General features: G+C 40.6%; 1 protein-coding gene and 1 long non-coding RNA gene across 2 annotated transcripts in view; one reads left to right on the forward strand and one right to left on the reverse strand.

Moving 5' to 3' along the window:
• The window catches only part of LOC133065907 (histone-lysine N-methyltransferase PRDM9-like), a 389,343-nt gene that overhangs the window by 318,585 nt on the left and 44,012 nt on the right, over nucleotides 1–26,746 (forward strand). The gene's annotated exons all lie outside the window — the stretch shown is intronic.
• LOC133065910 (uncharacterized) lies at nucleotides 970–25,573 on the reverse strand. The gene is made up of 3 exons (XR_009695029.1): nucleotides 25,510–25,573; nucleotides 23,050–23,132; nucleotides 970–1,008 (listed from the first exon to the last, which is right to left on the reverse strand). It is a non-coding gene; the product is annotated as an uncharacterized LOC133065910 (long non-coding RNA).

Consider the following 26,746-nt stretch of genomic DNA (forward strand, 5'->3'; position numbering starts at 1 on the left):
TGGCTTTAGATTCAATAAAAGGATCACCAAAGTGTCCAAGGATGTACTGCTGCTGCTGAGTCGCTTCAGTCATGTGCGACTCCGTGCAACCCCAGAGATGGCAGCCCGCGAGGCTCTGCCGTCCCTGAGATTCTCCAGGCAAGAACACTGGAGTGGGCTGCCACTTCATTCTCCAGTGCATGAAAGTGAAAAGTGAAAGTGAAGTCACTCGGTCGTGTTCGACTCTTCGCGACCCCATGGACTGCAGCCTACCAGGCTCCTCCATTCATGGGATTTTCCAGGAAAGAATACTCAAGGATGTACCAGACACCACTAAATATATGGAAAGATTTTCACCAATTGAGTCTGTTTTATCTAGACAAATATTCCCCTACAAATTCAATACAATTGAACTCAAAATTACATTGTGTGTGTGTGTAAATATGGGTGCATGTTTCCATCAACTTATAAAGCTTTATTCCAGTTTAAAGTGTTAACACACTTCTTCTCCCTTTCAAAAAATTGTCAGAATTTATTCTCCTAAGTTACTCATTTCTTTTCTTGAAAGAAAAATCAACAATCTCTATTCTCTAAGGTTTATATTTATCTCTTTGAACCTTTTCCCACTTCCTTACAAAACAACAAAAATAATAAAGAGAAAAATTCAAGAAATGCAGAGAGAAAAGAACAACCATAGGCACCAAAGTCTGATCTTACTCATAAAAACAGAGTGGAAATGAGTCTTACAAACTTACGGCACTACATATGAGGACTGCATCTTTCAGAGCCTGAGTTATCAACAGAAAATAGAAATTTGTTCAACATTTTCTAGGAAGTATTTCATGCAGGTTTTCTGTGGATTTTATGGTTTGTCACTGAAGCACACTTCTTAAAGACGACTCTGTGAAAGGAAGACATTACCAAGAGTCACACGACCGCTGTCACCTCATACTCACAGCGACTGCCTCCAAGATCTGTTTGACAGCATTTGCGGCATCTCGTTCACTATAATATCCCTTTTCCACAATCCTGAAAAAAACCATGAAATGCATCTCAGACACAGGCATTCAATTGAGCAGATGTTAAAAGAAGTTAAATTAACGTTAAAGAAGATTTATCTAAAGAATTGCAGCAGGCTACCATAACATGAGGGGAAAGATTTCCATAAGTTGCCAATCTAGAAGTCTTTAGGTTTATTTAGGAAAATGGAAAACATTTATTTTGCCTAGGCTTGGAGTATCCATCCTGTTGGGGACAAAAAATTCTTTTCAAATTTTGTGTTGCAAATAATTTTAAACCTATAACAAGTAGACAATATATCATGAACCATCTCATTTAATTGTCACACTGCTTCAGCAGTTATTAATTCATAGCCAATGTTGCTTGATCTATCCGATTACTTTCCCTCCTCCTCTATTATTTTAAAGCAAACAGCAGACATCATATAATTTCATTCATAAATATTTAAGGAGGTATCTCTAAAAATAAAGGATTTCTTAAAATCACAACTAAAATGCCATTATATCTATAAATGACAATTCCTTAATATTATCAGATATGCAGTTTCAACTTTCTAATTGTTTTCAAAATCAGTTTGTTTGAATCAGTATCAAAATAAAGTCTATGAACTGATTGGCTGATATGTCTCTTATTCTCTTTTTATCTGCAGCTCCTCTTTTACACAGCCTCACTCTCTCTCATCTGCTTTTCTTTTCCAAATAAATGACTTGCTCCTTTTGCATAGACTTTGGACAGACATTTTCCTTTGAAATTAAAGTCTTTTCTTTTTTTTAAGAATTTTCCTAAATTAGAATGTTTCATATTTATTTTCTCCCATTGCTTTGGATTTCTTCTTTGGGGTATGCAATTACACACATATAAGAGTTTTCTCCAGAAAGAATGAAGGGATGGAGCCAAAGCAAAAACAACACCCAGTTGTGGATGTGACTGGTTATAGAAGCAAGGTCCGATGCTGTAAAGAGCAATATCACATAGGAACCTGGAATGTTAGGTCCATGAATCAAGGCAAATTGGAAGTGGTCAAACAGGAGATGGCAAGAGTGAATGTCAACATTCTAGGAATCATCGAACTAACATGGACTGGAATGGGTGAATTTAACTCAGATGACCATTATATCTACTACTGTGGGCAGGAATCCCTTAGAAGAAATGGAGTAGCCACCATGGTCAAAAAGAGAGTCTGAAATGCAGTACTTGGATGCAATCTCAAAAACAATAGAATGATCTCTGTTCGTTTCCAAGGCAAACCATTCAGTATCACAGTAATCCAAGCCTGTGCCCCAACCAGTAACGCTGAAGAAGCTGAAGTTGAATGGTTCTGTGAAGACCTACAAGACCTTTTAGAACTAACACCCAAAAAGGATGTCCTTTCCAGCATAGGGGACTGGAATGCAAAAGTAGGAAGTCAAGAAACACCTGGAGTAACAGGCAAATTTGGCCTTGGAGTACATAATGAAGCAGGGCAAAGGCTAATAGAGTTTTGCCAAGAGAAGGCACTGGTCATAGCAAACACCCTCTTCCAACAACAAAGAGAAGACTCAACACATGCACATCACCAGATGGTCAACACCGAAATCAGACTGATTATATTCTTTGCAGCCAAAGATGGAGAAGCTCTATAGAGTCAGCAAAAACAAGACCAGGAGCTGACTGTGGCTCAGATCAGGAACCCCTTATTGCCAAATTTAGACTTAAACTGAATAAAGTAGGGAAAGCCAGTAGACCATTCAGGTATGACCTAAATCAAATCCCTTATGACTATACAGTGGAAGTAGGAAATACATTTAAGGGACTAGATCTGATAGACAGAGAGCCTGATGAACTATGGACAGAGGTTCATGACATTGTACAGGAGACAGGGATCAAGACCATCCCCATGGAAAAGAAATGCAAAAAGGCAAAATGGTTGTCTGAGGAGGTCTTACAAATAGCTGTGAAAAGAAGAGAAGCGAAAAGCAAAGGGAAAAAGGAAAGATATTCCCATTTGAATGCAGAGTTCCAAAGAATGGCCAGGAGAGATAAGAAAGCCTTCCTCAGCAATCAATGCAAAGAAATAGAGGAAAACAACAGAATGGGAAAGACTAGAGATCTCTTCAAGAAAATCGGAGATATCAAGGGAACATTTCAGGCAAAGAAGGGTTCGATAAAGGACCAAAACGGTATGGACCTAACAGAAGCAGAAGATATTAAGAAGAGGTGGCAAGAATACACAGAAGAACTGTACAAAAAAAGATCTTCATGACCCAGATAATCACAATGGTGTGATCACTGACCTAGAGCCAGACATCCTGGTAATGTGAAGTCAAGTGGGCCTTAGCAAGCATCACTACGAACAAAGTTAGTGGAGGTGATGGAATTCTAGTTGAGTTATTTCAAATCCTGAAAGATGATGCTGCGAAAGTGCTGCACTCAATATGCTAGCAAATTTGGAAAACTCAGCAGTGGCCACAGGACTGAAAAAGGTCAGATTTCATTCCAATCCCTAAGAAAGGCAATGCCAAAGAATGCTCAAACTACTGCACAATTGCACTCATCTCACACGCTAGTAAAGTAATGCTCAAAATTCTCCAAGCCAGGCTTCAGCAACATGTGAACCGTGAACTTCCAGATGTTCAAACTGGTTTTAGACAAGGCTGAGGAACCAGAGATCAAATTGCCAATATCCACTGGATCATCGGAAAAGCAAGAGAGTTCCAGAAAAACATCTACTTCTGCTTTATTGACTATGCAAAAACCTTCGACTGTGTGGATCACAATAAACTGTGGAAAATTCTGAAAGAGATGGGAATACCAGACCACCTGACCTGCCTCTTGAGAAACCTGTATGCAGGTCAGGAAGCAACAGTTAGAATTGGATATGGAACAACAGACTGGTTCCAAATAGGAAAAGGAGTACGTCAAGGCTGTATATCATCACCATGCTTATTTAACTTATATGCAGAGTACATCATGAGAAACGCTGGGCTGGACGAAGCACATGCTGGAATCAAGACTGCCAGAAGAAATATTAATAACCTCAGATATGCAGATGACACCACCCTTATGGCAGAGAGTGAACAGGAACTAAAAAGCCTCTTGATGAACGTGAAAGAGGAGAGTGAAAAAGTTGTCTTAAAGCTTAACATTCAGAAAACTAAGATCATGGCATCTGATCCCGTCACCTCATGGGAAATAGATGGGGAGACAGTGGGAACAGTGTCAGACTTCATTTTTGGGGGCTCCAAAATCACTCTGGATGGTGACTGCAGCCATGAAATTAAAAGACGCTTACTCCTTGGAAGGAAAGTTATGACCAACCTAGATAGCACATTAAAAAGCAGAGACATTACTTTGCCAACAAAGGTCCGTCTGGTCAAGGCTATGGTTTTTCCAGTGGTCATGTATGGATGTGAGATTTGGACTGTGAAGAAAGCTGAGCGCTGAAAAATTGATGCTCTTGAACTGTGGTGTTGGAGAAGACTCTTGAGAGTCCCTTGGACTGCGAGGAGATCCAACCAGTCCATCCTAAAGGAGATTAGTGTTGGGTGTTCATTGGAAGGACTGATGCTGAAACTCCAGTACTTTGGCCACCTCATGCAAAGAGTTGACTCATTGGAAAAGACCCTGATGCTGGGAAGTATTGGGGGCAGGAAGAGAAGGGGATGACAGAGGATGAGATGGCTGCATGGCATCATCGACTCGATGGGCATGAGTTTGAGTAAACTCTGGGAGTTGGTGATGGACAGGGAGGCCTGGCATGCTGTGATTCACGGGGTTGCAAAGAGTCAGACACGACTGAGCGACTGAACTGAACTGAAGAGTTTTTCTTCTTTATGGGCTCAAATAAACAAAATAAGGAATGAAAGAGGAGAAATAGCAGCAAATACCACACAGATACAAAAAAAAAAAAAAAAAAAAAGAATACCATGAACAGTTATATGCCAACAACTTGGACAACCTAGAAGAAATGGAAAATTTTCTAGAAACAAACCGTCAAAAGTAAATCCGAAACAAACCCTTCAAGACTAAATCAGAACGAAATAGACAATCTGAACAGATGACTCAGTAGTATTAAAATTGAATTTGTAAATAAAAAAAACTCCCAGAAAACTTAAGTCCATGGGGGAGATGGCTTCATAGGGTAATTCTAGCAAACACATAAAAGAGAATTAATATCTATCCTTCTCAAACTATTCCAAAATATGTAAGAGGAGGGAAAACTCCAAAATATATTCTAAGAGGCTACCATAACCCTCTTACCAAAACCAGACAAAGATAACACAAAAAAAAGAAAATTATAGGCCAATATCTGATTAATGTAGACAGAAAAATTGTCAACAAAATATTAGTAAACCTAACTCAACAATATATTAAAAGAATCATACACAATGATCAAGCAGGATTTATTCCAAGACGCAAGGATGGTTAAATGTTTGCAAATCACTGAATGTGCTGCACCACAGTAACAAAAGGAAGGACAAGAATCACGTGATCGTCTCAACAGAGGCAGCAGAAGCATTTGACAAAATTCAACAATCATTCATTATAAAAAAAATCTCATCAAACTGTGTAGAAAGGGAACACATCTCAAAATAACAAAGGCCATTTAAGATAAATCCACAGCTGGATTACAAAATCCAACATTACATTCAACAGTGAAAAGCGAAATGCCTTTCCTCTAAAAGTAGGAACAAGACAAGGATGTCCATTCTCTCCACTTTTACTTAACACAGTATTAGAAATCCTAGCCACAGAAATCTAACCAAAAAGTAAATAAATAAATAAAAGGCATCCAAATTGGGAGGGAAGAGGTAAAATGGAACTTCTTGCAGATGACATGACACTCTACATAGGAAGTCCTAAAGCCTTCATAAAAAACTATATGAATAAGTAAATTCAAGTAAGTTGCAAGATATAAGATTAATATATAGAAATCTATTTGCTTTTTAATACACTAATAATGATCAGAAAGAGAAAGCAAGAAAATAATCCTGTTTAAAACTATGTCTAAAAAATAAAATACCTAGGAAGAAACTTAACCAAGGAAGTGAAAGAACTATACTTTGACAACTATAAAACACGGATGAAGGCAACTTAAGATACTACCAAGGAAGGAAACTGAAGATACTACAAAGAAATGAAAAGATAGCCCATGTTCTGGGATTAGGAGAATTAAAATTGTTAAAATTCACAAACTACCCAAAGCAATCTACAGATTTAATGCAATCCCTATCAAACTACTCATGACATTTTCTACAGAATTAGAACAAATTATCCTAAAATTTCCATGGACTAATAAAAAACCCCAAATATACAAAACAATCTTGAGAAAAAAGAACAAAGCTGGAGGTATCATGCATCTTGACTTCAGACTATACTACGAAGCTACAGTAATCAAAACAGCATGGAGGTGGCACAAAAACAGATGCAAGGAGGTGGCACAAAAGCAGATACATAATCAATGAACAGAATAGAGACTGCAGAAATAAAGCTACACACTTATGGTCAATTAATATATGACAAAAGAGTCAAGATACAGAGTTGAGAAAGGAGAGTCTCTTTAGTAAATGCTGCTGGGAAAACTGGACAGTTACTTGTAAAAGAATGAGATTTGAACATTTCTTCACACCATAAAAGATTAAAAACCTCAAAATGGATTAAAGATCTAAATATAAGACCTGAAACCATAAAACTTCTAGGAGAAAATCTAGACAGAAAACTCTTTGACATAAATAATAGCAATATCTTTTCAGCTCTGTCTCCTAAGCAAAAGAAGTCAAAGCAAAAATAAGCAAGTGGGACCTAATTAAACTTAAAAGCTTTTGCATAGCAAAGAAAACCACTGACAAAATGAAATGCAAGCTACTGAATGGGAGAAACTATTTTATAAATGATATGACCAATAAGGAATTAATATCCAACATACATGGGCCTCCCAGATGGAGCTAGTGGTAAAGAATCTGCCTGCCAGTGCAGGAGATGCAAGAGACTTAGGTTTTATCCCTGGTTTAGGAAGATCCCCTGGAGAAGGGAATGGCAACCCACTCCAGTATCCTTGCCTGGGAAATCCATAGACAGAGGAGCCTGATGGGCTGCAGTCCAGGGGGGTCACAGAGAGTCGGACACGACCGACAGATTGAGCACACACGCACCCAGCGACACGTATGACAGCTCATGCAAGTCAGCGTCAGAAAAACAGGCGCCCTGATTAAAAACGGGCAGATGGTCAGAACAGACTTTTTTTCAAAGACATACACATGGCCAATAGGTCCATATAAAGATGTTTAACATCACTGATCGTCAGAGAAAAGCAACTCAAAACCATAGTGAGATATCTCCTCACGCCTTTTAGAAAGGCTATCATCAAAAATCCCAGAAATAACAAATGTTGGCAAGGATGTGGAAAAAAGGGAACCCTTGTACACTGTTAGTGGGAATGTAAATTGGTAGAACCATATTGGACAACAGTATAGAGGTTCCTCAAAAAATTGAAAATAGAACTACCATATAATCCAGCAATTTCACTCCTGGGTATATATCCAAAGAAAATGGAAACACTATTGAAAAAGCTACATGCACCCAAATGTTCACAGAAGCTCTACTTACAATGGCCAAGACATGGAAGCAACCTCAGTGTTCATCAACAAATGAATGGGTAAAGATGTGGTATATAGGCATAATGGAATATTAATCAGCTGTAAAAATGAATAAAATCCTGCCATTTGCAGCAATGTGAATGGACCCAGAGAACATTATGCTTTGTGACATAAATCAGAGAAAGACAAAATACTCCATGTTATCACTTATATGTGGAATATAAAAATAAAACAAACTAGTAATGTACATAACAAAACAGAAACACATTCACAGATAGGGAGAACAAACCGGCAGTATACGTGGGAAGAGGGGAGCAGGGAGGTCACGCCAGGGGTGGGAGACTGAGACACGGACGAGCGTGTACACAGCAGACGCGCCAGCAAGGGCGCCGGCACAGCGTAGGCAGATTTTATGACAAGGCTAAATGGACATAATCTATAGAAATGTTTAATCACCATGTTGTGAAACTAATACTGCAAATCAAGTACACTTTAAGGAAAAGTTTTTCTACTTTGGATTTATATTGTTCTTGTTTCTACAATTTTCTTAATTTTAGTTTATTTTGAATTAAGTTATAATTTCATTCCTTTTCTGAGCGTATCCTCCCACCATGCTTTCACTGCCTGAAGGGACCCTATTCTACTTCTTGTTTTCTATCTTCTTATAATCATTTTGTTTTAGAATTAATTAAGCCATTGCTCTGTTGCTTATTTTTAAGGGAAATTTGTTTCTCAACCTTTTTACAGAGTGGTAAGTCAGGATATCTATTCCAGTGTCACAGCTCTCGACTGTATAGTTAATTTCATAAAGCCTTCAAAGTCTGGACCTCATCCTTTCTAAGATCTCTTCTCTGTCTGGAACATTCCCTCGCCTATCCTCTCTATTCTGATTACTGAAGTCTCTTTCCAGAAGTTTCTCCTAAATATGTTTTCTCCCCCTGCCACCCTCCAAAGAGCTTTAGATATTAATTTCAAGAGTTCATAGAGCCTTGACTGTAGCAGTCTCTTCAGACTTTACTGTGGGTGTAGCCCTTGCACATCTCAGAAATCTGGATGCCAAAAAGCCCTTAGCTTTCTTCTTATACTGGCCCATCCTGCTCCCAGTGATTTGGAGATTTGAGTGTTCTGTTCTTAGTTCTATCACTTGCACTCTTGCTTCCTCTGCCCCTTCTTACATAAATGCTAATACCAAACAGCTCTTCCAAATTGCCGTTCTTTTGTTCTCACTCATTCATATTGCAGGATCACAGAGATACTGTCACCTAGTTTTACTATAGATATTGTCTGTGAGGTTTTGGTTTTTCCATGCTAGTTTTTCTGTCTAATCTTACAGGGATATTTGGGAAGACTGAAAAACAACTTTGTAGTGGTTTCTATCTTCCCAGAATTTTAAGAGAAAACATTTTTTTCTTTTGATAGACTGTAGATTAACAACTTGCACAAGATGTTTTCAGCTGAAAAAAAGTTTGTGGAAAAGACATCTGAAAAAGGTCAATTCAAAACATAAAGGACACAACAGCAAAAAACAATTCTAAAAACTGTTGAATTTTTGTAATTTAACATTATAATTTTTCTTAGATGTTTAGTATCTCAAATAGTATAGTTATTCTCCAGAAATACTTTCTTTTTTAATATTGTGGCAAGAAGTTTAAGTTCTCAAAGTATCTGATGCTATATTTTGAAAATGTTTTCAAAATAGGGCATGATCAGAACAGATATGACAAAATAAAAATATTTATTAAAAGAAAATACCTCAATGACCATAATTATTAGGATTCATAAAAACTATATTGATGGGAAGAAATTAACTACTTTATTTTCTTCATGCAGTTATTCTGAACACTGCCAAAAAAACTCATATATTTTCAAAGAATGAAAGATGGAATATTCTTCCTAACTTTTTTATTTATTAGATACCTGTTATGCACCAGGGTCAAATAAAATGTAAAGACAGATTGCAATACTCAGGGGGTTATTATTAACTGGTTCTTAAAAATAAATTTTCACATGATATTTCCTTACAAGAATACGAGTTTTTCCAGTTCATGACTAAGTTATATAATCTACTTATTAAAATTTTAATTGAAACTATACTTGAACTATACTCTCTGACTGACTTCCTGAAGAACTGACTCATTAGAAAAGACCCTGATGCTGGGAAAGACTGAAGGCAGGAGGAGAAGGGGACGACAGAGGATGGGATGGTTGGATGGCATCACCCACTCGATGGACAGGAGTCTGAGCAAGCTCTGGGAGTTGGTGATGGACAGGGAGGCCTGGCGTGCTGCAGTCCAAGGGGTCGCAAAGAGTCGGACACGACTGAGTGACTTAACTGACTGACTGACTGATACTGTCTGAATATTTTTAAGTGGAGTATCCCCTTAAAAGGGGAAAAGAAGAACTACTGTGTCAGAGGCAGCAGAGAGCTCTGACTACCATTGCCTCACCCTCTGCATTCCTCTCTAAATGTGGATTCTGTGGCACATCAACCAACACAAACGTAATTAGTGTGTCCTCTGGGGGCTGCACCTGCTTGGTTGGCTCCAGTCCTGTTTAAGGAAGGACGCTGTTACACAGATGATGGGAAAGAATGGCTGATAATTAACTTTTTTGCCATCTCCCATTCTGTGCAGAAGAGGAGAGAATCAATTATCTCCGGCCCTGCAAAAATCAGCGTGGACTTTCCCATAGTCACTCAAGACTAGAGCTTTACCACGACTTTGGGATACTCCTCCAGGGGGCACAACTCATGGCTTCGTTTACGCAAGAACTCTTTCCGAACCAACTTGTACAACCACGAGTGGCCTTCCTGAAAAGAAACCCTCCTTGTCTGTAAAATATACGTGAATTCGTATGAGCATCTCCACCCCTTAGAAAAGAAGTGCTTCACTCACTCACTAGAATTTCTTCTCTATAATTCACTTCATTGTGAATTCTCAAGCTTTGACCTAAATATGATGTTTATGAGTTTTCATTTTGATATAATTAAGGGTTAAGGGCCTGTGTTCAGAACATGTCCTTGTGTGAATGTCTAGTGACTGGCTGGCTGGAGGAGGGAATTTACTTGGGAGTTGTTTTCAGGTAGTATAAAGGGAAGAGTAGTGGTTGTACAAAGAATAATGAACCTTTCACTACTTTTCTATACTACATATTAAAATAGCAATATACTTCATCCAATTAATGAAAGATGATGCATTCTAACAAAGGTATCCATTTATTTATTTATTCAATAAAGATTATGGAATGACCACTGTGTGCTAGGCACTCAGTAATAAACCAAACAAGACTTCTGCACTCAAATGGCTTCTCTTGGTATAAAAACACAGACAACAATCTACACAGTGTGCTAAATGTTGTGACAGATATTAGAGGATGGCCTGGGAGCACCTAGAAAGCGCAGACAATTTATTCTGCAGGCCATGCAGGGTGAAAAAAGTATTCCAGAGTTGGCTCAGACCTAAAGGACATACAGGAGTTTTCCAGCTGTCACGAGGATGGGAGCGGGGGGGGGGGGGGGGGGGGGGGGGGGGTGGGATACGTGCAGGGGAGAAGCATGGGGCTGGAGAGCAGGGAAACCGTTCTAAGAAAAAGGACCAAGACTACAGTGAGAATGAGGTCGTGAAGACAGGATAATGACATTTAATCAACACTTCTAACTGTCAAACGTGAGCCCGTACTTGCTGGACTTAACGAAGACTACGATTTGGGGGCTTCCCTAAGTGGCTCCGTGGTAAAGAATCTGTCTGCCAATGCTGGGGACACAGGTTTGGCCCCTGACCTGGGACGATCCCACGGGTCTCGGAGCGACTAAGCCCGTGTGGCACAAGCACTGAAGCGCACGCACCCTGGAGCCCGCGCTCCGCAGCAGGAGCGCCGCTGCGGCGCGAGTCCGCAGGCCGCGTCGGGCCGCCCGCCCTCTGCAGCTGCTGAAAAGGCCGCGCACCAGCGGGCGCCCCGCACAGCCAGAAGTAGGTAGTAAAAACGAGCAAGAACTGGGCCCTGCCCGAGGAGACCGTGCGTAACGGAGAAAGTACTAATACATACATCACCATAAACAATGTTCTACTAAGGTCTGTACAGCCAAGAGAGGTATTAACTCTTGTCGTCACAAACACCTGGAGAGCAGACATAGGGCAGGAGCACAAACGCAGGTGCCTCCCCCCAACCCCGCCGTGAACTCTGGGTACCATAACTAGGCTCTGCTATAAAAACCCAACTGCTTCTCTTCCAGGCGCCTTCTGCTAAAAGAAAGTTTGTTCTCACTTGATCGGTTCATCAGAATGTCACAGGGACAAGTTTCTGAAACTCACTCAATTTTAAATATTTAATAAGTTGAGCTATGACCGAGGCCATTCGTGACTGACCAGGAAGAGCAACAGCGAGGAACTTCTCAAGCTGCAAGTGCACGTCTGTGACTGAGATAAGGCTGTAGGTGAATATACTGGTGACCAAGCAAACGGAGGTGAAACCCTGCAGTCTTTTTCTCTGTAGCATGACTATAGTAGACGTGTTTGGTCAATGTCTTCTGTTGGGTATTGTGGCAAAATTCTTAGCCTTCTCACTAGACTGTTGCTTTGATCACCCATGGAGCCTTCCTGCAAAGCTGTTCATAGTAGGCAGTCAAAAAATATTTGTAGAATCAGTGTTAATTGCTAAGTCAATGGATGCCAGAAAAATTTCATACTGTGGACATTTGCCTATGTTCCTTATCATGCAAAAAAAAAAAAAAAAAAAAGCACTGGACCGGGAAGGGATACTCAGCCGCTGCAAGCAACTGTCCGCAGATCCAGAGGGAGACCAGCCATACACACGCTTCCCAAAGGAAAATGCGACGGACAGAAACGTTACTGCCCCTTTTAGGAACAAGCTCAGTCATGCAGTTTCTAGATATTATAGTAACAAGGATCTTTCTAGACGTGTATTTTGAACAAATCAAAATGTAATGGAGCAGGGCCCTAAGCTGCCTTCCGAGGACAGGCCCTCCCCACACCCTCTGTGGAGTCCTCTCTGAGAAAGGCAGCAGCATCTGAGGCATGCTCCCTGAGTTGCTTTACTGATGTGAAGCCTCTCACTACCAAATGGAAGATGTTAACTACCTGATGACCATGAGCGCATAAGCCCGGGCATGTGTTAACCCCTGTGACGCTGCCCTGTGACCTCATTTATCTGCCAACTGGAGAACTGTGCAGAGCTGATCACAAAGCCTGTGATCCCTCACCTGGCTTTTAAAAATGCCTTGCCAGATCCCTTCAGGGAACTCAAGCTTGGGGCTTCCTTAGAACATGAGCCACCTGTCTCCTGCATGGCCCTGCAATAAACCTTTCTCTGCTCCAAACTCTGACATTTTGGTTTGTCTGGCCTCACTGAGCAATGGGCAACTCTTGCACTAACAAAATGCACTAACAAAAGTGACTCAATCCAGCAAATAGAGCACTTGTTTCATGAAGCAACAATAACAATTCTTACCAAAAATTCAGTTGCGATTTCAAAAGAAAATGCCCAAGAAACCAAACAATGTAAATACAGTTAAAAATTTACTGTGCTCAGTTGCTCAGTTGTGTCTGACTCTTTGTGATCCCGCAGACTGTAGCTCACCAGGCTCCACTGTCCATAGGATTCTCCAGGCAAGAATACTGGAGCGGGTTGCCATTTCCTCCAGGGTATCTTCCCAATCCAGGATCGAATCCAAATCCCTTGCATTGCTGGCGGATTCTTTACCACTGAGTCACTAGGGAAGCCCAATTACTAGACAGAAATATATAAATTTTGCTTCACTTAGCAATCTGGGAAACTGAGCTATTCAGGGCTTCCCTGTTGGCTCAGATGATGAGTCTGCTTGCAATGCAGGAGGCCTGGGTTCCATCCCTGCGTCGGGAAGGTCCCCTGGAGAAGGGAATGGCAGCCCACCCCAGTATTCTTGCCTGGAGAATTCCATGGACAGAGGAGCCTGGTGGGCCACACTCCATGGGGTTGCAAAGAGTTGGGCACAAATGAGCTATTCAAAATAGAATGGTGTATTTATATTTTTTTGATGCACGGATATGAGAATACATTTACAGATGTGAGAGTTGGACCGTAAAGAAGGCTGAACGCCAAAGAACTGATGTTTTTGAACTGTGGTATTGGAGAAGATTCTTGGGAGTCTCTTGGACTGCAAGAAGATCCAGCCAGTCCATCCTAAAGGAAATCAGTCCTGAATATTCATTGGAAGGACTAATGCTGAAGCTGAAGCTCCAATACTTCGTCCACCTGATGCGAAGAACTGACTCATTCAAAAAGACCCTGATGCTGGGAAAGACTGAAGGCAAAAGGAGAAGAGGGTGGCAGAGGATGAGATGGTTGGATAGTATCACTGATTCGATGGATATGAACCTGGGAAAACTCCAGGAGACAGTGAGGGACAGGGAGGCCTGGTGTGCTGCAGTCCATGGGGTCGCAAAGAGTCGGACATGACTTAGTGACTGAACAACAACAAAGATCATATGAGTAATTAGTGGCATATTGTTTTCACAAAATATTAATTTACTTATGTAACAAATGATAACTGAGAAAATTAATATCCAAAATAAAGATATATCATAAAAATAAGAGACCACAAATTCATTAAAAATGAATTTTATGAGTCCTCTTATATGAGGTCTATTTTTCATCCAGTTTCTTTAGTGCCTCTTATAAAACAGCACTACAAAATACTGTTGATGAAGAAACAATCCTTAGAAGCTACACAAGAGAGCCTAACTCTAGTTTTAATCAGAACTTTGATACCTCATTATAACCATGTGCTATTAGACAAGAGGTCCAGATAACTAGATGCTCAAAAAACAACTGAATGCCATTATAAAAATAACTCTGAAATAGTGCAAAAGTATAAGATAGCTTTCTGGCACTAACCTCAAAATAAGGGCTTCACTTGTAGCTCAGTCAGTAAAGAATCTGCCTGCAACACAGGAGATGCAGGTTTGATTCCTGGGTCAGGAGGATCCTCTGGAGAAGGAAATGGCAACCCACTCCAGTACTCTTAGCTGGAGGATCCCATGGACAGAGGAGCCTGGTAGGTTCCCAGTCCATGGGGTCGCAAGAGTCAGACACGACTAAGCGACTGAACCACCACCAACCTCAAAACATGGTTTCAGACGCACTGGTTAAGCACTGGCCAGGCTGGCCTGTGTAAATGAACTGCCTGGCACAAACCACAGAACAGAGATCGGTGTGCCACAGCTCCTCCAGCAGTCTGGGAGCGCCTACTGGCCTGTTTTTAGAATGTTTTTAAAAATGTACTTAAAATACATGGGGTTACAAAGGAAACTAATTATAATGAATTATGCTTGTCAAATACGTTTTGGATATGTGGTAGAATAATAAGACTTACTGAATTAGATAACAAGGTCCAGTGACATATCTTAATAACTCACAGCTTCAAAAAACTGATGAGCATAAACACTGTTTTGAGATCTCTGGAACAACTAATGTGATACAACAATATCTGTGATTTCAATGAATGACAAAGTCACAGGCAATGCAAATACTACCATGATTTGTTACCTACACAACGGTAGGAAGAGTTTATAGCTTTAAACAAAATATACTAGACTTCAGATCATTTTCAAAGGTCCAGGACCAAGTAATTTATATCTATGCTGCACAATTTCCTGTTGTCCCATCAGAAACTGCTAAACATAAAATCTCTCCTAGGATTTTAATCACAACGCCAAGCCAAAAGGCTGCCTGGGGTCCCAGTTTCTATGGAGCTCCCAGCCACCAACGGGCCTGGGCACAGGGACCCCTGGAAAGGGGGCACCATGTCACCCCCGGCTCCCAGGCCGCGCCCCACGGCCCCCGCGGGCCCCTCACGCTGAGGCTGCCCCACCCCACAGCCCCCGCGGGCCTCCCTCCTTAGTGTCTCCAAGTCCACTGTTTGCTCCTGGCCCACGTGCTCTTCTTCCCCAGGACCAGGGCTGTTGATCTTCTCATCATTTTAAACGCAGGATGAGAAAACACAGGCGATGCCTCTTTCTCTCTATGGATCTGCTTTAAATATGACTTCTGTACATTTGCTCCTGTCACCTTAATCGCTGCAGATTGAATTGAGCTTATCTCCCGCCCAGCAGTTAGCACAGGCAACGCAGCTGAAAAGCTCTAATCTGATCAGATCCTGAGGCCCTCAGACTTCCTGGCACAAAGATTAGGAGCCCAACTGCTCTCCCCACCAATGGCAGCTTTTTCTTAAATGGAGATGCTATTAGATGACTGTAGGTTTATGTGGGAAACACACTGGCCTGGTAGGATGTGCACTGAAGGATCAAACACACAGGGTAAAAAGCCCCAAGTAACATGCTTCCGAAATTAAGTCCTGAGGGCTGCCAGGATAAATCATGCCGCTACACACAGAATTACACTTAAATGAATTCTGCTGTACCTTGTGTAAATCCACCACTCCTAAGCTTCATTCACGCTTTTTCTTATTTCATTCACGGTATCTTTGTCTATATTGTTGCTTTTTCTATGAACTCTCCCAATGAGTACTAAATTCATATGCTTAAATAAACAGTGTCACAGGGCACTACCAGCACCTGTTAAATCTGTAAGCCAGGGAGAGAGGGAGGGGACCATGGTCACTGTGGGCGCTGGCCAAGGTGAAAATGAAAAGCCTGACCCAAAGGTATATAAGTTGGCCAACAGCATAGAGTTTATTCAATCATCCATCTGACGGATACAGTGACTGCTTTGCTTTCTATCAGAATAGCTTCCAAGATGGAGCCCCACCCAGCATGTTCTGCATTGGACATGCGTCTCCCATCTCTCTGCCCTTCACCTGCTGATTTCCTATTTCCTACTTAAGATTCAGCTCAAAAGGCTTAATAAAGCCTTAATAAAGCTTAGTAAAGCTTTATTAATAAATAAAGCTCTTAACAAAGCTCCCTGAAGTCATTTCTGGCATAGAAGATCCCTTTAATTTGTAACCAATGGACTGTGTTTATGCCCCAGTTATAGCATTTATGAATCCTTACAGCCAAATTTGTGACCAGTCCGTAGTAAATGCAAAGTACTTTGTGATAGGTTTTCTCTGTACTACTGATTCTTATCTTTGTATTTTTATCTCTTGCTCTCCTTTGTTTTTTTAAAACTTGTGACAGTATGGTTGTCTCTATAAGCTCCAATACACATTTTTGGAGGTGATGGTAGTATTACAAATAATATTTGGATCCCTATTAGTTTTATTTTCCCTATTCTAGACTGTGAGCTCCTTGAGAAGGACGAAAAATTCCTCTGGTTAACAAGGTGGGGTGTGTGTGTGTGTGTGTGTGAGTCACTTAGTTGTGTCCGACTCTTTGTGACCCAATGGACTGAGAAGAGAAGAAAGTGGGTAGTGAATCTGATATAGCAGGATGAGGCCAGACTATAAGGGGTTTTTTTTTGGTCATGTTTAAAAGCACTTACTTGAACTAAAAGTAGTAAGTAGACTTCCTGGCTAAGCTGTGACCAAATCTGTGCTTTAAACATTGATGGATGGACGAAAGTGAAACTAATACCAGTAGGAGTCTACTGCAATGGCAGAGAATGTGAAGGCTCAAAAGGCCAGAAGCAACGGGAAGAGAGACATACACAGTATATATGAAACAAACACTGCTTTTCGTGGGTGAACGGTATTCCTCGGTGCACTTTCCTTCTTCATTTTCTGCTATGGACACTCGTGTCACATCCTCTCCGGGAACGTACGCTCCTCCGCCTGCCGGCACCCATCTGAGCCTGCTGCGCTGCCCAGGGGCTCCGATCAGGTGTCCCACGTCTCTTCCCAGCGCTCACCAGCCTAATGTGTTAGCGTGTAAGCAGGCTAGAATTACAACCCCAACCCAACAGTAAGTCCTCTAACTTTGTTCCTCTTCCTTTCTGTTGTGACTATTCTAGGTCCTTTGACCCTTCTGCAGCTTGACACTTTATGCTTCTGAGGAAGAGAGAAACTTTTCCTAAAACAACCCTTTTATGTGACTCTAGATCTTATTCCCTCAGGGTCTTCTCTGGGATGTTGTTCCAAATAAAAGTCCCTCTCAGATCTCTCCTGCTTCCCTATCCAGCAGGCTCCTTCCCATCAGCAAATTAATGTGTTACCTGCATGCCAGTTTAAAACAGTAACTAAGCCTCCATTTATCCTATGTCTCTTTCTACTGCCTCACTTATTTTTCCCTTTATAGTCAAGCTTCTGAAAAAGCAGACTTTAATCTACTCCAAATCAAAGAACGTTTTGTTTATATGTAGCCAGATAAAACTGCATAAAGAGAAGATGTATTTATATTTACACATATATGCACACATTCATGCTTAAGTTAAGCCACACTTAAGCAGAATAAAATGTTATGTCACTAATTTGAAGTTTCATTTTTAAATATTAAGAATATTGGCATTTGCTTACATAGCAGCAGTGTGGTATGTTAGAAGAATCATATACATTGGAATCTGACATACTAGAGTTTAGTTCCATTTAATTATTGCTGTTGTTATTAGATCCACTGTAAACTGAGTGACCTAATGGTGGTTAATAGACCTCTCTGATCCTCAGTTATCTGGTCTGCAACATAGATATATATATCAAGGCCTACGTTGTATATGTGTTGCTGTTGAGAATTAAATGAGATCATGGTTAGTAAAATGCTTTGCCACTGCCAGGACCCCAAAAGGCACTCAAAAACGGCTCTCATTATAGTGACTAATTATCCTTTCAGACAGTAAGATTTTACATTTCTTCATTTCAACATTAGTCTTCACAAATTCAGATGTGTTCTGAGTTTGGTTAACCATAAAACCAACCATGACACAACTCCATGAAGACTGGAGAAAAGCCCTAATGTCCATTTCTAGGATTTTTTCCTAATGACAGTGTCCTGACAATTCCATTTATTTCCACCAAGAGCAGAGACCCAGGAATGCTGAAGCAGAAATGACCATCAGGACTGAAATACCAGGGACTCTGTCAGGTAATTAATGAGCTAAATGCATAATCCCCAAATATAGCCACTACTTCTCCTGCATATTCACAACTGATTATTTTCTTGCAAGAGAATATTTTCAGTTTGGGGAAATGAAAAACAAGTTGTAGTCAGACAGATGTGAGTTTCAGGCCTGACTGTATGACCTATCAATTTCTACAGTTTGTGGTCTTAAAAAAAAATGAGAATAACAATGGCTTAGAAAGCCTGAAAGATGACTGAGTGACTTAAAGACTTTTTTGCACAGGACCGAGCAATACAAGGCCAAGTGGCTTCCCCGTGGCTCAGATGGTAAAGCGTCTGCCTGCAGTGCGGGAGACCCAGGTTGGATCCCTGGTTTGGGAAGAGCCCCTGGAGAAGGAAATGGCAACCCGCTCCAGTATTCTTGCCTGGGAAATCCCATGGATGGAGGAGCCTGGTGGGCTACAGTCCACAGGGTTGCAAAGAGTCGGACACGACTGAACAACTTCACTTTCACTTGTCAAGCAATACATCAGGGATTCCTCATAAACAAAACAAACAGCAGTTTATTCTCTTGTAAATAATCTGAAAGGGGCTAACTGGATTTAAAAAGAAAGACAATGAGGCCATATGGGGAGGAAGAGCTGGACCAGAAGACAGACCGACTGCCTATCTGGGGAAGATCATCTACCTTCCTCAGGTTCCACATCTGTGGAGTGGGACAGTGCTTTTCATCCTGCTTGACCCAAAGGGTTAGCATAAAAGAGGAAGACACACTGCTGGCTGTGAAAGGACTTTTCAAACTATATGTACTGAATTTTTGCTCTCAGTAGTGGTGCGGTGGACAAGCCTACAGCTAAGAACAATGAAAACAAGCTAAATAAAATACAAAGTATACTTGAAGACACCACAGAGCTACCAAGGAAGTGAAGGCTTTAGGAGCCAAGCTCTAGAAGAGAAGAAAAACACAGAAAAGCAGCCTGATATCTGATGCTTATGCTTTTTCTTTAAAGGAATTAAAAATCAGCAGCTGACAGGCCACCTTACACAGTTGAGGGAACAGAAGCTGGCATTTAGGATCTGCCAAGGAAGGGGATCCTTGGCAAAAATCCCCTGGCTTCAACTGGGACCCTTAAAGGGCAAAACCTATGAGTAAGAGTTGACAAGAAATAGATTTGCTTTCAGGAAACTCAGCTTTGAATCAGTCCAATGCCTGATTAGATTAAAGTGATCTGTTCTTTACCTTAACTGCCTACTGAAGCAAAATAAAATTTGCTTTTTTGAGGCAACAGCATTTAAAGCCTCAAATTCTAAAACCTTTTATACATAATGTTTGGCATGTGAACAAGCATAGCCTGGCAAGCAAAAACACAAGGAGAAAGCAGAAAAAAGACAAATTTAAAAATTCACAAGATATTCTGATACTAGAGTTAGACAACAATTGGGAAAAGAAAACAAAAAAACATTAAAAAATTTTAATTAGAAGAGCAGAAGGATACTGCTGAATTAGTTGCTTTATAATACAATCATTTTCTGGAAAAAAAAAATGGAAATTTACTCTTAAGCAATCTCATACCTTATCCACTTGAAAAGTTCAATAAATTTATAAGAATTGTCACTAGATTGAGAAAGATGGAAAAGAAAATGTTCTGGAGATTTCTTTATTTCATGATATTGTAATTTTGTGCAGATTTTTGGGGGAAATTTCCTTGGGCACAAAATACCACTGATTTTATTCCAAAACCTGTAATCCATTGCCCCATGCAATTTACTATTCATATGCTACATGAAACAGCAGATTTCACTTGTACTTATCAGGTTTAGGTTTTTAACAGCAACATAGATCTTTTGCTAATAAAATACAATCATATACCATTTGACTACAATGGGCTAATATAATTATCTCTTCATCAACTGCTCCCTTAGCTCAATCATTAGATATTATTAGAGTCATCATTAGACCAGGAATGAATTTATGTTATTACAATTAAATAAATTTGGATTTTGACCTAAGTACAGGAAAAAGAGACCATAGTATGATTTTGATCTCTCAGGAAAGAAAACAATAAGTGGATAATAATGCAGGATATATTTTCAGTTTGACCCAAATTTAAAGATAACTGTAGGATTAAGTAATTTAGTGGAGAAACCACATTCATCTCAGATATGGCAACAGACATGTGGACAACTTTCGGTGGGGGGTGGGGAAAGTCTATCATCTAAGACCACTAAGAGTTTATAGAGTAGTTGGTTGAGTGCTTTACTGGCTGTCTGCCATTCTTTAGATGTCCTCTGCTAAATCTGAATATTTCATTCATTTATCATTATAAATGAAATTTATTGACATTTAGTTTTTCATTCTTATCTATAGCTGAATTAATTCTATTCCATCAAAATCAACTAGACTACAAGATAAGAGACCCAGAAAGGCTGGGGAGAAGGGGAAGAGAGATCCCTATTTCCAAAATGACTGAAACAAACAGAGGTAAGAAGGTACATAGCAAATACTATTTACTTAATTGTGAAAATTCCTGTCCTGGAATTATTTACAAAGAACAGGAGGTTTCTCTCTGGTAGACCACGATTAGCAGGGAAATATGTCAGTCTTCCTTAGGGAGACCTCACAGCTCCAGAGCAAGCAGGATCTAACTGTAATTTGACTCTATTCATGTACCTGAAGAAGGAATATGTCCATGAAAGAGTGAGCTAACGAAGCACTGAGAAAGGACAACTATGGACAAATTTAGGCAACATTCAAATGAACTAGTCCAGAAGAGTCTTGACTAAGCACAAGGGAACACGATGGTTTTAAGACAAAGCTGTCCTTACAGCGGATCAGAGTGTCCCAGCTTCCTTAGCATCACACAACAGCTTCAGATTTGTTCTGAGGTTCAGAGAAGTTAAGCAAACCACTCTGAGTCAGGATTTACAACATGAGTCCAAATGATTATAAACCAAATCCCACAAGAAGTGTATGTGGAGGCTACCTATGCTTACGTATCTCAGGTGATTCATTTATCTGTAAAGAATGAACACAGTCTAAATGCTACAATTTTAAAAATCTGGCTATTCACATAACCTGTTCTAAGGAAACTTTAATATGCATCTGAACAAAATTATGTATCTGTTGAAGATATATATGTGGCTCCAATCAAGGCCATTTTGCTCCTTCCAATCTGAAGGTCAAAATCTGCACTGTGTAACATTAAAAGCAGACAGACCTTTGGAAATGGAGCTTCCCAGGTGATTCAGTGGTAAAGAACCCGCCCGCCAACGCAGGAGACACGGTTCGATCCCTGCATCAGGAAGATCCCTGGAGAAGGAAGGGAAAACCACTCCAGTATTCTTGCCTGAAGAATCCCAAGGACAGAGGAGCCTACTGGGCTACAGTCCATGGGGTCACAAAGAGTTGGACAGGACTTAGTGACTAAACAACAACAGTGAAAAGTTTGAAGACTTCTGCAAGCTCTTGAAGAGGCAGCAACCTTAACTGGGTGGAGCTGGGGAGGGGGAATGGGGGGCATGCCTTTCTCCAGCACATTCTAAACCTGCTTGCCTTAGGCATCTTTCTCCTCAGAGGCCATCACCGCAGCAGCTGCTCATGTACTCATCCTGCAGCAACTGTTTACTGAGAATTTACTGCTCTCCAGGCGTTCAGGCTACATCAGTGGTCCTCACCCTCTCTTCTGCCTTCGGTCCACTTATCTCTTCACCCATTCTTCAACCAATAAGATGTTTACACCACAGAAACTGCAGTTTCTTAACATTTCTAATATAAGCCTACTCAGTTTCTTTGTCTTCTTCCAGATTCATTTTTGTTTAATTACCCTGATCAGCACAGCAAAGAGCTTCCAAGATCACTTCAGGGCAAACAGGGAATTCCGAGATGAGGAGGGTGGGAGAGCTATGGAAACTTAAAGCATGCACAAACTTAAAACGTGCACAAATAACGCATCTGTGTTACGCTCCACCAGATTTCTGTACATGCTCCCTGCCACCCTCAAACCTCTGCCTTGAGTGATGAATGTATGAACAGACAACTAAAATTGGCTATAATTGGATATAATAGAACATATTTTTCTCTGCAACTTGGAACTCTTTAAAGAGCCTATAAAAGAAAGTGGGCCTAGAAACAATCATTTGGAGAGAATCGATTTTCATGAGCTTTGAATCCTAACAAAGAATACTACTAATACACGCCTAACTATCTATAATTTTCATCAAATACTTTCTCACAAAATATTCTCTTAAATCTTACTGTTGAGCTTAGATTTAGTAAGACTTTTGAAATTGTTTTGTATCTAGAAAGTAGATGTTTGCAAAAGTAAATAGAACAATGTTTTTTTCACTCACTAAGCATCCCAAATTTTAATTTACCCACATCTTATCAAATATTTAAGAACTATCCTAGTAGAAGTTATCAACTGGTACAACATGTCATTATGAAGAATTTCAGGAGAAATTTCCCTTCAGTTATTTTTGGTGATTGGATGCAAAACTGTACTGTAGTTACATTTCTAGGACCCACTCACCTGTCAAACAGCTCTCCTCCTGTGACGAGTTCTAAGACCAGACTGATTTCTGTAGGGGTTTCAAATATCTCTTTAAGTTTTATCTGGGAAAAGATATAAAAAAATCACAAATTCTTTATTTTCATCTTTAGGAAATCATTAAAACTATGGCTACAACAGCACTGTCTGTGCTAGCAACGCGTTGGATCATGGTTAATAAAGGTTCCTTATTCCAGTAGCAGGCAGTCATTTGTCACTCTCCAGTTGTTTCTTTATCAGTCACCTCATTTGTTCAAAGATCCTTTTGAACTTTTATATTTTTCCTTTTGATAGCTAAAGATATCTGCCCTAGAAGCACTTCCTAAATATTGTGAAATCATCCAAATGTTTGAATTTCAACCAAATTTTAAAAAAACAAACCAGAAGCAAACAAAACCTCCTAAAGCATTTGAAACCATCATGATTGGTAGAGATGCAAATGTATCTTTCTCTCAGAACAAGACTTCAATTAGGGGTCTGAGACAGAACAGACCACGTTAAATTCTATCAGCATAGAAAGGGAATCCCTTAACAGATAAAGAGTTGCTAGTACATAAAAGAATACTCAGAAAAGTAACAGATATAGTGATTTGACTGATCATAACAGGGTTTTCATGATATTCAGATAATCCATCCAATTTTGGATATTTTCTTCTGAGAATCAAGTGACCAGTACTGACATACATATTTAAGGAAAATTTCATATTGACTTCTTTTTGAAAGAAATAAGATAGATTATGTAAAAATGATGGCTGTATACGGCAAAATTTGCCAATTGCTCACCCAAAGCCCTTCTCTCCCTACTCTACTGCAAACAGAGTTTGCAGTTTAGGAAAGCAAGGTACCTAGTCTCAAATTATGGATTATGGTTAGTCTTAGCCATTTATGATAACCCAGGTCCTTAATTGTCCAGTCTTCACGCAGTTTAGGGTGATTGTGTGACCAGCTGTGGCCAGTAAAATCTGAAGAGAATTCTGCAACTGGAAATTCTGGAAAAGCGTTTACTCTTTTTATCAGACTCTGCTGGTTAAACCTTTCCTCTCCCTTCTGTCTTGAACACAGACCTGGAGACTTGTTTAGACTGTAGAGCAGCCGTATCAGGGGCCGCGAGGGAGAAGCAAGGAGGCGAAAGCCGCGCCCTGAAGACGGGAGAGCGGGAGCCCCCGGTGGTACAGTGACTAAGGGGCCTCCCTGGCGGCTCAGCGGGTAAAGAACCCATCTGCAGTGCAGGAGACCCCGGTTTGATTCCTGGGTCGGGAAGATGCTCTGGAGAAGGGATAGGCTACCCACTCCAGTATAGATTCCCTGGTGGCTCAGTTGGTAAGAATCCACTTGCAGTGAGGAAGACCTCGGTTCGATCCCTGGGTTGGGAAGATCCCCTAGAGGAGGGCATGACAACCCACTCTAGTATTCTTGCCTGGAGAATCCCCATGGACAGAGGAGCCTGGTGGGCTACAGTCCACGGGGTCACAAAGAGTCAGACATGACTGAGTGACTAAGGACACAGAGCACAGTGGTTGGGACTCCATGCTTCCAATGCAGGGGGCTCGATCCCAAGTTGGGATCAGGAAAAAGGACAAAAGATGGGAGAACCAATGGATGAGTCTTGGATGACATCACTGAGGAGCTGAACTGTTGCTAACAACTGCCTACCTTCTGATTTCTTATAAGAAAAATATTTGTTTAGACCACCATATTCAAGTTTTCTGATATTTACAACTGAATTGCTAACTAACAAACAACTTGTAAGCACTTGGCCTTGAGCCGAAGCATGCTGGTCATCCTCTGAGACACCACAAATTTCTCAGTGAAATGAGTAAAATATTTTAAGTAACTGGCTCACTTTATAAAAATAAGTTGTGGCCTGGAAAATGGTTTTGTTCTTTCCACTTCATTGGCTCAAGTAAGCTTCCCCCAGCCCTCTCCCTCAGTGCCTTTATCTGGACATAGCCAAGAGCAGAGCTTCCGAGCACGTTTTATTTTCTCTCTTCAAGCACATTATTTATTTGAATCTTTGCATTGTTTCTGAAGCAAATACTCTCTCACAGGAGACTCAAATGACTTTGGAAAGCAATGCATTTTCTTCACAGGCATTTTCAGCAATGGCATATTAATAAGACAGGCACACAAAAGGAAAAAGCCTGTGTTTTATTAGAGTGAAAAAAAGCTCTCCAATTTTAGTTATCCTCATGCATGACAATAACAATGGTATATATTGCGGGTGTGCCCATTTTGAAACTCTTTCAAGGGGTATTATTCTTAAGATTTATTCAGTTAAAGAATTGAAAAACAAGATCAGATAAGGACAAGAATTAGGCCAACGTGGCTACTTACTGGCAATGAAAGAATCACCTTCTTATCATCAGAATGGACAGTAAAGAACAAAAATCTCATTCTGCAACTTTGCAGATTATTTGAAATAGTAGGCTAAAAACCACTTACAATGTTTGGATGTGAGAGGTGAAGAAGAACTCCTATCTCAGTTCTTACGATTTTTTTTGTCCACCTAAAAGGCAAAATGAGAGAAACTGAAGGATACTCCCACCTTAGAAATGTCTTCATTGTAGCAGAGAGTCAGAAACAGCAATAACCACTGGATGAATCAGGTCAATGGCACAGGTGAATTTCTAAGCTTTTTTCTTATGTTACCTCCCTCCCTTTCTGCCCAGCTGCATGTCTTTCCCCTCTGCTTCAGACATGAAGGGAACTAGCTACAAATACGGGTCACAACTCGGCAGACCCTTTATGTGGCTCCTCTGCTGTCAAAAGTCATCCCTATCACCACTCAGGCACAAGTTTTTATCTCAACCTATTCCTCCTCCTTCTCTTCCTTTCTTTTAAAAGGCTTGATTCAAACACACTGGAGCTGTCAGCCACTTTACCTGCTTGTTTCCCACGGAAGTGAGCGTATCACCCAGCCCGACCAGTCAGAGGACTCACTCTGCAGGCAGAGTGACTGAGGCAGAGAATCAACAGACCCAAGCCATCAGAACCAGGCCTCCCCCAACATTTTACTCAAATAATCAACAAAGCATTCTCTTTTCCTCGCAAATTGGGAGAGAAAAAGAGGATGGAGTCCTCTGGAGCCTCCCCTGGAGCCACTACCAGGGACTGTTACTGATGCCCTTTGGAGACCACGTCCCTGAAAACGGAGCCGACGCTGCTAGAGAGGAAGAGTGAGCACCGCTGACTGTGTGACCCCCTGGGTTCAGTCACTCACAGGCGAGTCTGCGCTCTGAGCTTTCCTACTGTGTGAGCTACCAAATCTCCTCTTCCACTGACACTATCTGGAGCTGCTTGATGCCACCAGTGATGTAAGCTGAAGCAAAGTAAAGGAGTCTAAGGAAATAGTGATTCTAGTTGATACGGAAGCCTGGAGTACAGATTTGGATAAAACAGTTCCTCAGACCTATGTTTTCTGGGATGGAAGAGGGCATACAGCTTTCATCACATTCTCCAAATATCTCAGGCAGAGGAAAGCTTACAAATATGAGCCATTTGACAAAAAGAAAACATGTTCCTTAGAACCAGGGGAGTCAAGGATCTCTCGTGAATGTATATGTAATAAATGCATACCACATAGTAAGGGTTTAATACAGTTTTGTATGTGCTCAGGCTCATATTAAACAATGCCAGGCATATGAAAAAACAAATAAAAGTGATCTTTTTCAGAGGAAGA

Source organism: Dama dama, chromosome 12 (assembly GCF_033118175.1).
Source record: "Dama dama isolate Ldn47 chromosome 12, ASM3311817v1, whole genome shotgun sequence".
NCBI lineage: Eukaryota > Metazoa > Chordata > Mammalia > Artiodactyla > Cervidae > Dama > Dama dama.